Source organism: Lytechinus variegatus, chromosome 2, assembly GCF_018143015.1.
Source record: "Lytechinus variegatus isolate NC3 chromosome 2, Lvar_3.0, whole genome shotgun sequence".
Lineage (NCBI taxonomy): Eukaryota > Metazoa > Echinodermata > Echinoidea > Temnopleuroida > Toxopneustidae > Lytechinus > Lytechinus variegatus.
This window is the reverse complement of record NC_054741.1, coordinates 750,989-765,455: the sequence shown is the minus strand read 5'-3', so window position 1 is coordinate 765,455 and position 14,467 is coordinate 750,989. Positions and strand designations below refer to the sequence as shown.

Sequence of the window (14,467 nt, the reverse complement as noted above, 5' to 3'; positions counted from 1 at the left end):
ATTTTTGGTAGTGTCATCAAATTTTATGATAGAATGCATATTATTTACTCAGCGCTCTCATGAAGAGATAGGTCTAATCTCTGATTCCCTTCTCTCCTTATCCATTCCATCTTCGGATGATCCGTTGCGTCCTCTGTTTCCGTCAAAACAGGACTGGAGGTTACCAAAGGGCCCTAGCTGCTGCAGTAGTAGATATCACTGCTGGTAGGTAGGCCAAGCAAGAGGACACACGGACCCCAGAACATAACGCACCGGAAGAATGAGCGTCCGGTGTAGCAGAACTCTGGGCACCAGGTCTGTAAGGTTTATTGCCTCCCCGGTCAGTCAGCCCTTTGGAGAACAGAGCAAGCAGGAGAGGGTAAAGAGCATACCCGTCTCCCTTTTTATTTCATATTTACCATACATACTTGTTGTACCTGGTGGGTGTTTCATAAAGCTGTTCGTAAGATACGAATGACTTTACTCATGACTGATAATCCTTTCTAGTGCTATGTGATATCCCTATATTATTGATTTATGACCCAAGAACATGTTCCAGTCGTGCGTAAAGTTGTGTGTAACATTACGAACAGCTTTATAAAACACCCACCTGGTTCCTGGTTTTGTTGATTAGTTGGTTAGCTTGGCTTTTAAAAGACCATGCTTATACCAGGGACGTGAGAGGGAGGCACGTCCCTGCTTTTGAGGATATCATCGTACATCACACAGTCACCATGGTCACACCAACCAGGGGGCCGTTTCATAAAGCTGTTCGTAAGTTAAGAGCGACTTTAAGAACGACTGGTGATCCTTTCGTACGCGCTAAACCATCTCCAAATCAATGTACCATTTACCACAAGAAAGGATCACCAGTCGTTCTTAAAGTCGCTCTTAAATTACGAACAGCTTTATGAAACACCCACCAGGGACGTGAGAGGTCCTGCACCAACAAACCGACTCCAATTGGTCCGATGACATATCACTGGCAAGTGCGTATGTTGTTCAGTCTGGAGTCGGTATAGCTGATCTGACTGAAAGAAACAATGCTTAATTGCACTTTTCCTGGACCCCGTCGCATAAAAATTGCTATTATAGTAACTTTGCCATCCAATAGAAACTGACCTGGCAACACTGCAAATCAGCCAATCAGAATCAAGGATTTAAAGGAGGTTATAATTGGATGGCAACGTTACCATAAAAGTTTGCGAGGCAATGGTAACTTGCATGGAATCCTTGATTCTGATTGGCTGTTGGTCATCGTTACCATGGTAGTTACGTTGGATGTCAAAGTTACCATACAAAATAATAACTTTTATGCAACGGGGCTCTGGTATATAAGCAAGAGGTCAATGGCATGCTTGCGAGTTTTCACACCGCCATGGTGATCGCTTTCATAGAACATAGAAAAGTGTTGTAAAATGTCTTTTCTGACAATCAAAAAAGTCTTTATCGAAAATTTGTGAATCCAAACAGCAGTTTCGCCCTAGACTTTGGAGATACAACCAAATATTTGCTTTTCTTTCGTTAACTCCAAGCCTTAGAACGAACTGCTGCTCTGGTAACCAATCGGACCTCCGAGCTGTTCAATTTCATTTTACCGATATTTTCAATAAATTCACTATGTCCTAGAATTTGTTCCGCGTTGCCGTTAAAAAACTCGCTGTTTTCACATCGGGACAGACTGCGGATGATGATCTATATTCCTTGATCACATTGATGGAAGCAAGTTCGTCGCAATGGTTCATCGTCAGTTTCATTTTTCATTTCATTTCATCTGAACATTATGTTTTTCCCTCCATTTCACAAAGTCATTTTTGTAAATATAAATTTAAACAAAATCAGTTTGTCATAAAAAATGAATACAAGTTATGTTTATAGAAGAAGGCGTAAGTCCATGCAATGCCTTTGAAACTTGAATTGCATTCATTTAGCATAGTCATCTTTCATAGTTATATCAAGGATGTGAATTTATCTCCAAAATTACATCAACAAACATGACGAACGATGGAAGATGTGCAGTCAGCATTGCTATATCTCAATACGCTCTGATAGACATGATAGAGGGTTGCATATATTATGGAAGCTTAAAAGTGCCACCGAGATGTTGAGATAATTATCTCGGGAAGTCGACATCTTGATAGCAAAAGATAAGATGACGAGATCCTGGATCTCATCATGTCGACATCTTTTAGAAGAGATGATGAGATGACAAGATCCCGGATCTCATCATGTCAACATCTTTTAGAAGAGATGTTGAGATGACAAGATCCCGGATCTCATCATGTTGACATCTTTTAGAAGAGATGATGAGATGACAAGATCCTGGATCTCATCATGTTGACATCTTTTGGAAGAGATGATGAGATGACAAGATCCCGGATCTCATCATGTTGACATCTTGTAGAAGAGATGATGAGATGACAAGATCCTGGATCTCATCATGTTGACATCTTGTAGAAGAGATGATGAGATGACAAGATCCTGGATCTCATCATGTCAACATCTTAAGAAGAGATGTTGAGATGACAAGATCATCTCATCATCTTTTCTACAAGATGTCAACATGATGAGATCCGGGATCTTGTCATCTCAACATCTCTTCTAAAAGATGTTGACATGATGAGATGCGGGATCTTGTCATCTCATCATCTGTTCTAAAAGATGTTGACATGATGAGATCCAGGATCTTGTCATCTCATCATCTCTTCTAAAAGATGTCGACATGATGAGATCCAGGATCTCGTCATCTCAACATCTCTTCTAAAAGATGTTGACATGATGAGATCCAGGATCTCGTCATCTCAACATCTCTTCTAAAAGATGTTGACATGATGAGATCCAGGATCTCGTCATCTCATCATCTCTTCTAAAAGATGTCAACATGATGAGATCCAGGATCTCGTCATCTTATATTTTGCTGTCAAGATGTCGACTTCCCGAGATAATTATCTCAACATCTCGGTGGCACTTTTAAGCTTCCATAATATATCCATGCATGGAGCTACTTAAGCTTCATGATATTATATCCAATGCCTAATACTTTCCAATCGAAAGCTGAATACATGTGTCAAGAGAGTAAAGTAAATTGTTAGTTGCACACAACTTTTTGGATGATTGGAGCACGAATTATCAAATTAACATGATTCTAATACTACAACTTGTATTCATTTTTTGCGCAATCGTTCCAATAAAAATGTTAAAATTGTTCTAAAACTAAATATTTGTTGAAGATTGTAAACACTTGTTTAAACTGTTTTAAACAGCTACTACAAGAAACAGTGTTTTTTCACTGTGTATGCATTGGGAAGGAAAAACACATAAAATTAGATAATGAGGAAAGAGCGGATATATTATTACTTCCAACAAGGATTAGATCAACAAACCAAAAATAGATCTTTTTTGGTTAGTGGTAAAGATTAATCACGTTTATTTGAAATGCGATACACCATGAAGTAATAATAATTTGCCCTGAGTCAGAATGTTTTGAACACTAAACGGTGATTAAGAGAAAGTAAAGTAAGGTATATTAAACAAACGATGCAGCATAATGCCACATTCAAACAATCATTAAGTGGTGCAACTCTGCACCACAAAGGGGCAAAGTTGCACACAAACTTGCCCCCAGTTTCGCGTTGCTTTAAGTTGAACCTTTGTGTGTGTTTCGTCAGATTAAGATTTTTCAGAAGAGAAAATATCATGTTACAAGAGATAGTTAATGCAGAAATTATTATGAAGAGAATGATAAAGGGTTAATGGGAAAAGGATAGACGGTGAAACACCTTGTTTATGGTGTCAAGAAATAGACTGTTCTAAGTATAAGGAGAGGAATCATGACAAAAGGCAACCAACCCCATTCAAAGGGACAGCACTAGATAATGATAACTCTTTTATGCTTAAGTAAACCTTTTACTAACTCATTCTGAATCATATATCTGAGTTGGCCTACTCCATCTGAAATCTTAGGTTACATTATTTTGATTTCAGTAAAATTCATATTGGAATTTAAACTAGGGTAGCAGGAGCTAGCAGCGTTCGAGTGCCACTTTTGGGGGTGGGGGCTTGTGCATAAATGAGAAAAAAGATATATCAAATGAACAGCAAAGAAGCCAACACTGTCAAAGTTGGAAGGGAAGCGATGTCGGCGTCACGTTGAGATTTCAGCGCATCCCACATCTGACATCGCCAGGAGAAGGGGCGAAGTCGCGTAATTTTACAGCTTGCCATTGCGGTGGTCTTCCTCGAATATTTTAGGCCACTGATTTTTTTTTTGAAGCATAGCCTTTGTGATTCGGACCCGTGAATTACATGAATAAAAAAATTAACAGAGTTTCATAAGGTACGTGTAAAATCGCATGCATGACGTTTCAAGTTCAAGGACGGTTAAGGGTATCACAGACACAGTCACTGTCATCGTCATCATCCAAATCGATATGATCACACACACACAGCAAAAGGGAACAAACAATTCCTGACGCCAAAAAACAGTCTCTAACTCTTTCCCACTGTGAGTCATGACAACAACATCAGCATGGCCGAGGGAACCCCCGGTTCAGTGACTCATCCGTATCCGATTGACTCACAACCTGGTAGTTTATTTTTCAGAAAAATGGGCTAGTGGACCTAAGCGAGTTAAAAAATAGACTACCTCGGTCGATGTCGTTATGACAATACAAACAAGCCTTGTCCATCCTCTTAATGAAATTGACTCAAGTAAGATTTTCAAGGTGTTTTGATTGTAATATAATTCGTAACAGACTCGTTGTCAACTTGATGCATGAGATTGTTTACATTGTTCATGTTGAACACCACGTCGAAAGGGTTCCTAAAAATGGAATAGAGTATTAACGGGGGCCACAGTCATTATAAATCATGACATAGATAAATGATTATTACTTTAAGATATGAATAAATAGTAAAATAACTGAATAAATGAATTAATAGATAAACAGATAAATGGGTGTATGAATAGAATAATGTACACATACATAAAATGATGCTTACACTAATTCCTACATAAATAAATAAACAAGTGAATTAATTAATGTATATACTAATTGATAAATTAATCAATTAATTAATTAATATTTATCTTAATATCATACTTCAACGCACTTTGTTCAAATTTGTTAACTGTACATTTCAGATTATTGAGTAAAGTACAGTACTTAATACAAGTTAGAACAAATGAAATATGATGACATATTGCTGATTCGCCTCTGGGTAATTACTAAGAATAGATGATTCAATGTTATCTTTTTAAATCTTCAGAAATTTAATTTGCTATTTTGTGCCCGTCTGACTGTCATAACGAAATAGCGATAACATGACTGTGCGCCCGATATAGTCTTTCCAAAAATAAAGATTCCCATTCATAATTTTCTTTGATCAAAACAACTTTCCACAAAAGCGGAAGACAATAATAGAGTGGGAAAGAGAAATGAAAAGAAAGAAGAAAAATTAGCTTGGATATGTAGATACTGGATGAAAAGAAAGAAAGGTGATAGATAGTTGAAGAAGAAATACGGAAACTTAATTTAGACTTTGACCGAAAAATAAACTAGGCAAGGTTGATCTTCTTACCATATCCTTTATGCAAATCTTCTCTTCTGCGGATTATCCACCACGTTGACCAAAACATGATGACTTGTCAACTTCAAAAAATAAAAGTTAGGAAACTGGTTCAACTAGGTACTCGTTTATTTGTCATATAATATCATAGTTACATGATGAGAAGTCGGGTTTGGCATATATAATTGAGCCCATAATCGAATTTTATTTTATCAACTTTTTGATAAACATATGCACACGTTGGTATAATAAATGCATAATGCATTTTCATTCATTATTCTTAAGTTAAGATAAAAACATAATTAGACTGCCTTTGCCCACAGGTGCCGTAAGTATCGGGAATCGAACCTCGGACTTTCCCGTGTGTAATCAGGCGTTTACTCGGGATGTTTGATCATGGACAAATTGTTATGATTGAAATGGTGTTTGGATATATCTCCCCTTCCCCCATTTTTTCTTTCATTCTTTCTTTCTTTGATTATGCTCTATTTCGTTCTTTATACATTTATCTATACCTATCTATCTACATCTATATATCTTTCTATCTATCTTTATCGGTCTATCTATCTATCTGTCTGTCTGTCTATCTATCTATCTATGTATCTATCTATCTATCTATCTGTCTATCTATCAGTATATCTATCTATCAATCTATCTATTAATATTATCTTTAAGTATTTGTCTTTCCTTATCTCTCACTTCATTTCTTGCAATATATCATTCATTCCTTCATTAAGGTCAGAGAGGGGTCATGCGATTCTTCAAACTGTATTTCCCTTGAGTACAATTTCCAAGTCAATTTGTATTTATCATGATTAGTTCATACGAAATGGATCGTACTGTTAAAGCAATTAAATGACAATGGAATCGCCGTGAACTTGCATTTATTTCCTGCTTAAATTACGACGTAACGGTGCATTATATGGTGAAATATAGCGAATACCAATTGGTGCGATATAGTATCCAATAGATATAGTCTACTAAAAACAAAATAAATTCTTCCCACACCGGGAATCGAACCCGGGCCACGGCGGTGAGAGCGCCGGATCCTAACCACTAGACCATATGGGATTTGGACACGACTAATTGGAATAGTAATGACTAGATTGGTTCGAAGACCAGGTCTACACCAAATAGGTATATGCATATTCTAAGATACATGTAGGTGGATGGTCCACACTAACAAAAGTTGCTTGAATATAAAGGACAATTAAACAAGATTAACGTTGTTAATTTTTAAAAATCAAAATCGGGTGTAAAATGAGAGTTGAGAGACATTGCATGACATTTTAAAGTTGTTCTTTTCACAAAACATGTCATGTGCAAATGAAATACTGAGTGTTATTAAATGATGTCTCACACTCCCTAATTTTTTTATGTTATTATGAAATATTCTTACTTTTTTACATTTCAATATGAAACGAGATATGATTCCTGGTTTGATTTCAATGTAGAATTGCTTTTAGTGTAATATTAAGCCTCCTCATGACCAAATCTGCCCCGCCATGCAATTTCATAAGTCATAATTTTGCTCATAATCATTTATAATCATGTTTATGCATATACATTTAAGCCTTGAGAGGTTTTTTAATGTCAAATATGATTTTAATGAGATTTTCAGCGTTATGTTTTTTGTTATCTTTGGGGATCTCCTACTTAGCTCTTTTTGTTTTATTGTTTGTTAGTCATGTTAGTTCTTTCAATAATACTAAATAGGTTCATTATTGCGGATTGAAATAACCGCTAGAGGGTATTCATTTGTCTCGCAATCTACTATGGTCAACTAGGAAATTCGTGATCACTCTCGCAAAAAGTGTTCACTGGCTTTCTAGGAAATTCGTAATCACTTGTTAAAGAGTTGCAGCGGCACTCGAAAGCTCGTGAACTTGTAAGCTAGTGAACACTTTTTGCGAGAGTTATCACGAATTTCCTAGAAAGCCAGTGAACACTTTTTGCGAGAGTGATCACGAATTTCCTTGTTATTGCGAGACAAATGAATACCCTCTAGCGATTATGTTAGTTCTTGTATTGATGCTCCAGTGATTTTCGGTCCGTTACCTACATATACATATTACCTTACAAATACTATCGTTCGAATCCCATATGGTCTAGTGGTTAGGATCCGGCGCTCTCACCGCCGTGGCCCGGGTTCGATTCCCGGTGTGGGAAACCGTAACTTTTTTTTTATATTATTTTATTCACGAAAAGTAAAAAAAAAAATCCATAATATCTTGTGTATTTGCTTTTGCAACTTATCATTTCCTAATACCCCTTAAAAATCGTTAAAGCATTTTTTAGCTTTGTTCAGTGATGTGAATTGTATTCGAGTAGCATCGTACATATCACAAAATTGTATTTATTTACAACTACCCATTGGATTTTTTTTCGGACTTAATTCATTTTCCAATTTGAATATAAATCTAGCACCCTCTCTCGCAAGCCATTTGAGCACATATTTTGCATATTTATCAATTAAATATAAGTAAACTACTGACACTGGTTATATCCTTAAATTCTCAGCCTATTCCATGTTTTACAAGACGTTTTATATTTTGGTCGATAGAAATAAATTCTGATGTAAAATCGGTAAATTAATCTGATAAAACACTTTTAGTTAATATCCTACACACCACAACTTTTTTATATTCTATTATTACTATTATATATATATATATTTTTTTTTTTGGGGGGGGGCATGCATTTATTTAATCTTGTTATGAGGGAGGGGGGTTGACATGAAATTCTAAGCATGTTGAACTATTGAAGGGATTTACCAATACTACAGAGTTGGGTTTTGGTAAATCTACTGAAGCATTTTAAAAGCGGTTGCTGTTGCTAATTGAATAAATTTTAGGATAATTACACTCTAAAAAATGAAGTGCTAATTTAGCTCTTAAAGAGCGTGTATAGTGACTGCACTTCGGAGTGCTGAATTGTCTAGTTCAAATTTGAACTAGACAAATTAGCACTTCATTATTTAGAGTGTATGATCTTTATTTGTATGAATTATCTAAACTTTGTTGCAAGAGAAGAAGCTTTTAAAAAGTTGTTGATTCAACACAGTCACAAATCCGTGGGAAAACTTGATGAATCTTAAACAAATAAACTATTTCCTTACTTTGACCACAGATCCACTGGCCAAAAGACCCTTGATTTCCTTCTTTATATCAGTTATCTTTTAAGAGTATATCTCCGTCTGTGAAATCGATTTTTATACCCGAGTGAAGGATCTTTTTTTCAGAAAAAAAATATGAACTTTTGTTGAATTGTATTTATTTCTATTTAGTTATAGACGGTTTAACCAATGATTAATGCAATTATCAATGTCAGAAAAAAAGTCCGAATTATTCACCCCGAAAAGACAATGAAAAATCAAACACACAAATAAAAAGATATATAACTGCACTCTAACAAATATTCGATAAAAGTGCTCCATGATGGTTATAATGTGTCCAACCAACATTGTGCATTTCTTTTGGGCATTTTTATTTATCCAGTGTGATGAAAATTTTGCCCATTCTAAAGTAATTACTGCTTATTTGTTTTAACCTAACTGGACAATATGCTTCCCTGCCCTAAATTGGTTGGACACATGATTATAATTACCCTCGTGGTGATAAAAAAATTGCTCAATCATTTTTACAGTGTGGATACTTTTTGAATGAGAGCATCGTTAAAAACCAATAAACAACAAGAACAACATAAATAGATAAAACATGCGAACGAGTGCAAATAAACATATTAATCGATATTATGAATGACAAAATACATTATCAAATAAAAATAAAAGTTCGATAGAAGAATAAATTGATTTTTTTTATTCTCTTTTAATTCTTTTATTAAAAGGAAATCCTACGTATAAGATTAAATGAGTAGTTGTATTAGATGATACAGATCAAGAAAGTGACATTCGGACATGTCTCACCCCTAACAGCAATTAGGAGTCTTGGATCTAGAGAAGGAAATTGATTTACCATCATCATGACCCTTGCTATCTTCGGAATATTCAGGACCCTTGCAACCAAGGCGCCGTCAAATCCGTTAAAGGAACTGGTCCTTCATATCCTTACCTGGACATTGTTTTTAACCGTGATCCATTTTCTCAGGGAAAACCGCGTAGAACACAAGGTCAGATCTAAAGAAGGAAAGAGAGAGAGAGAGGGGGGAGGGGGAGGAGGGGGAAGGGGGGAGAGCGGATGAAAGAGAGGGCGGAAAAGTGGTAGAGAGTGGGGGGATCAAAAGTAATTGCTACATTATAGTTCCTTTTAAAAAAAGCTCAAGAGAAGAAATGAGAGTATAAGCGGGAGTATAAGAGTGAGAAGTCATCGAAATGTCATTGATTCTTAACATCGAAAGTAGGATTCTGACATTTCTTTTCCTTCCCTGCCTGCGAAAAGGCCCGATACTCCGCCCAAAAATATAATAACTTAGGTATTTCTTGATGGTAACCACTCACCCCCCCCCCTTGTGACGACGTTTGAACAGTTAAAAGGAGTGATGTGGCCGGATGGCGCGATCAGATGAGGCGCCATTTTGGGAAGCATAAGGGCAAGAAACGATTCAACTCAAGGAATAATCATTTAGTTCCCTTTCTAACTTTGAACGAACCTATAAAGCGGATGATATGATAAAAGAGCCCAAAACTGATGATTTGCTTGAGGCGTCATTTTGAAGAAGCGTCATTTTGGGGATAGAAAACAATTCAACTAGTGGTTTAGTAATGACATATAGTTCACCCATACAACTCTGAGTGAAAGGCGAATTGGAAAAAAATGAAGGGGTTTGGGTAAAAAAATAAAAATAAAGAGAGAAGGGGATAGAAAAGGGAGGAATGCTTGGAAGAAAAATCAAAGGAGGGTTAGAGCAGGTGAAAGTATAGTTGAACCAATATATTCTAGGAATATTTTATGCAAACATAAACGCGAATATAAGCAAATTGTTATTTGGAAAAGACAAAACTGGCATGAGAGAATGCTATTACAGGGGTAACACTATTTTTTTTATTCATACGAATGTATGCTTAACTGGTCGCACTACCGGAGCACTGACATCAGTTACGTGATAAATGTATCTGATAAATATTTTATTTTGGCCAATTGATACGAATATCATGAGTATCGGGTGAGTATATCCTGTAAATGAGGTAACATAAAGTCCGGATACTTTGAATTTACTGCAATGCTTGTTGGAAAGGCGATGAACTTTTGACTGAACTATTTCGGGCTAATGCCCTCTTTCTGCATCAGGGGCCGTTGCATAAATCTTTTTATCTGAGAAAACTCAGGTTGTTTTTACCGGAGTTTTTGCCCTGTGCTAAAGTCAATGGCGGAAATCAGACTAACTTAGTTTTCAGTTTTTACCAGAGTTTTATCAGGTAAAAAGTTTTATGCAACAGGTTTCAGGTGTGTACGGTGAGGATGCCCGGGGGATGCCCACCCCTCCTCTACCCCAGTCCCCATCTTGCTAAAAAGTACCTCTTTTTGTTTATTTTCAGACTTTATTTTGTTATTACTTGTGAAATTGAGTCATTTTAGTCATTTTGGGGACTGGTGATTAAGCCTTTCTTTTTGTTTGTCTCGAATTCTAGAAAAGAAGGGTGTGCTCCCCGTCAAAAACTAAAGGCCTGGTCACACCGCCCGAGCGTTGTTGGAGCGGTCGTGGAGCGGTAGGGAGAGAGGGTCGAATTCCGCTCATAAAATTGAGGAAAAAGTCGAAAACAAAAATCGAAAAAAAAGCAATCGAAATCGAAAATGGTGAACGGTAGCGAGTGGTGATGATTTTTTTTCTCTCCGCTCCACGACCGCTCCAACAACGCTCGGGCGGTGTGACCAGGCCTTAATGATCCCGTGAACTATCATGCATACAAATTACACAAATATGAAAGGAACAAATGTCATTTGCTTTTATTTGTTAGAGATCTAACAAGGGGGCAGTGGTGTGAATGTAGCTTTGCCCGAGGTAATCACTTGTTAACAGTCGTGACATGTAACAAAAATTAAATTTATTTTAAAAATCTACGAAACATAATATTTCAATACATGAGTTGTATTAAGAACTGTGTCTAAAAATAATTCATTTTTACTTCTCCTCAAATTAAATAAAGATACGAATCATTCTGAACTAGATTAAATGTAATTCTTCAAGTTCATAATCAAAGTACTTATATCTATATTATCAATGAATTAAACATGAAATTGATTTAGATTATGATGATTTTAGAAGACATTCGGTAGTATAAAAAAATATATTAGGTAAGATTGTAACCAGCACGAGGGTAATGTCTAAAATATTTAATGTTGTAATGTTTAAAATAATAATAAATGAATAATATAGAATTTTTATAGCGCACGTATCCACCTTCTTATAGGTGCTCGAGGCGCTCCTATATTATTACCCCGGCTAACATGGCTAAGCTATGTCTACCAAATTTCGGTGCGCACAGCTTTTGGTTTATGTTTTATGTTTATAGTTTTAAAAGCTATGTACATACTACATATCATTCAAAATTATATTACACGACCAAGTTACTCTTCGTGCAATCATGACAATTTATGATCAGTAACAATACAATCAGTCAAATTTACAGATTTTGACTGACTTACAACAGAAGGAATGCTTTTAATACTTAGTCCAAATTTCGGCAAATAAAGGTATTATGTTATTAAGAATATGATTGTGTTTATACAGTCACTTAGGAATACGCATAAAAAGAAATACAGTGGAAGGAAATCTCAAAGGACAGCGGAAAATAATATGACATATTTGAAATCATATTTACAATGAAATAAAAGGACGTGATCTTCGTTACCGGTGACCTTATTATGCTCATGGAGGTATAGATCTTGCCATGATAGTATAGGTGTGGTGAACGCATTTCAACTTTGTTTGCGGATAACGAATACCTGAACAAGGCCCGCATTTCCGGATTGCGTGGACACAATGTAATTTGTAAATGAAAATTATTATGCGATGGAAATCAAGAACAATTCTCCTCCTCCTACTTCTTCTTCTTCTTTTTTCTTCTTCTTCTTCTTCTTCTTCTTTTTCTTCTTCTTCTTCTTCTTCTTCTTCTCCTCCTCCTCCTCCTCTTCTTCTTCTTCTTCTTTTTCTTCTTCTTTTTCTTTTTCTTCATCTACCACCTCTTCGTCGTCTCCTCCTCCTCCTCCTCCTCATCAGAGAACAAAGAGTTGGCCCTATCATTATACATACCGATGTATAGGAGCAATAAATCTTGAGTGGGATAAAAAGGGGGGGGCATAATAATCCGACAATGTATTGACTATATAGAATGGGCGCAGCCTTGTAATTTGATCAATAATACATCCCTGCATAATTACAAGGAGGTTTTTTGTTTCGGATTTTAGCTGGATTCATAAAGCGCTGCTATTATTACCCCGGCTATAACAATGCTGCCACATTATATGGGCACTGAAGTATTCAAGAAATTTCTTTCTATTGGGTACCTATTCACCTCACCTGGGTTGAGTGCAGCACAATCGTTTGGGGGAAGGGGGTTGTTGTTTGTTTTTTGCTCGTCATTTTTTTCGACGACCATGACATCATTTCTTGCCAATGAGCGAGAACATTTTTTTTTGTATATACATGTATATATGTGCCCTTCACCCCTTATGTCAACTATGTTTTGTTATGTATATATATTCGTTTTATTATAATATGCAAAGTCATGAAAGTAGCCTCCACATAAGCATTTGATAGTTAAGGAGACTTTATCTCACAAGGCCATTACTGGCTTTATTTTAAGTCTTCCTATTTCATTTCTTCTATGACCATACAGGCCAAATTATATCATTGTATCTATCTTAAGTTATTTTTGTTTGACTTATTCGCTTTATTATTAATATGTATACTTGATGTGTATATTTGATGCAAATATGTACTCATTGTTCTTAGAGATGAAATAAATACGAACTGAACTGAAGTACTCCGAAAATCTGGCCTCGCATTCATGTTCTGCATTATTTCCGCTGCTAGGCCTATCTCCGTTTCATGAAAAAAAAATCTTAATTGCAAGATGCCATAATTTTTTTTCCTATCATTTAACAGACGATCTTGATTGAATCTAAGTCTGATTGTTTTATATTATCTTATCAAATCGAGTTATTTTTCACACTGGGAATGACTTGACCTCAAACCCGGGCCTAGAAGGCATGTTACAGGATGTGACATTTGCAAGTATTCCAAAATGGATTTAAAATCCAGGGGTTTTATATTTCCATGACAATATTCAAAGTTTCCTCCCACGATGATATTGACCCATTTTCTAGTTAATACTTTGTTCCTATACCTGGCATGCATGTCGTATGACCAGGCTTTTTTCCTCGGTATAATCATCTTGTCGACCAACGTAACAGAAAATATTAACGCTATAACAAACAACGCTAAATATAGAATAAAATAACGCATTTGGAAATTATTTCAAATTTGTTTAAGTCAGATAACAACAAAGTAATTGACGTGTATTTTTTACGACAATGAAAAAAAAGGGTGGATAAAAAACCGCAAAGAATATAGAAAATGGTAAGAATGGAATCTCTTCTTTAATTTGAGACCAATGTTTTTTTTAATATCGATTCATTGAAAGTATTTCTTCGTTCAACGGTTCATGGAGACCGATAAAGAGTTTTTACTGGAGCAGAAATCTGAAACATGCTTGTGAATGGGTCGTGTTGAAGGGGCGTGGCTAAAGTGATCCCAATCTCAAATGGTATTTTCCCTTCATACATTTATACTTATCAATAATGGAAAATATAATGATAGATGAATAAAACTATCGTTCAAAAATAAGACCTTCACCTAATCACCACCCTCATTCTAGCTGCTTGGTCAAAGGTTATCTCCCCCAATCTTGCCAATGTGATATGTTTATTCGAATCATGACTGGGAATTTTAGGATTTCTGC

At 35.9% G+C, this 14,467-nt stretch overlaps 2 non-coding genes across 2 annotated transcripts; one reads left to right on the top strand and one right to left on the bottom strand.

Moving 5' to 3' along the window:
- Positions 1-6,546: 6,546 nt before the first annotated feature.
- Positions 6,547-6,618, bottom strand: TRNAE-CUC. The gene has a single exon. It is a non-coding gene; the product is annotated as a tRNA-Glu (tRNA).
- A 1,026-nt stretch (positions 6,619-7,644) lies between these two features.
- On the top strand, positions 7,645-7,716 carry TRNAE-CUC. Its single transcript has one exon. It is a non-coding gene; the product is annotated as a tRNA-Glu (tRNA).
- The last annotated feature ends 6,751 nt before the right edge of the window (positions 7,717-14,467 follow it).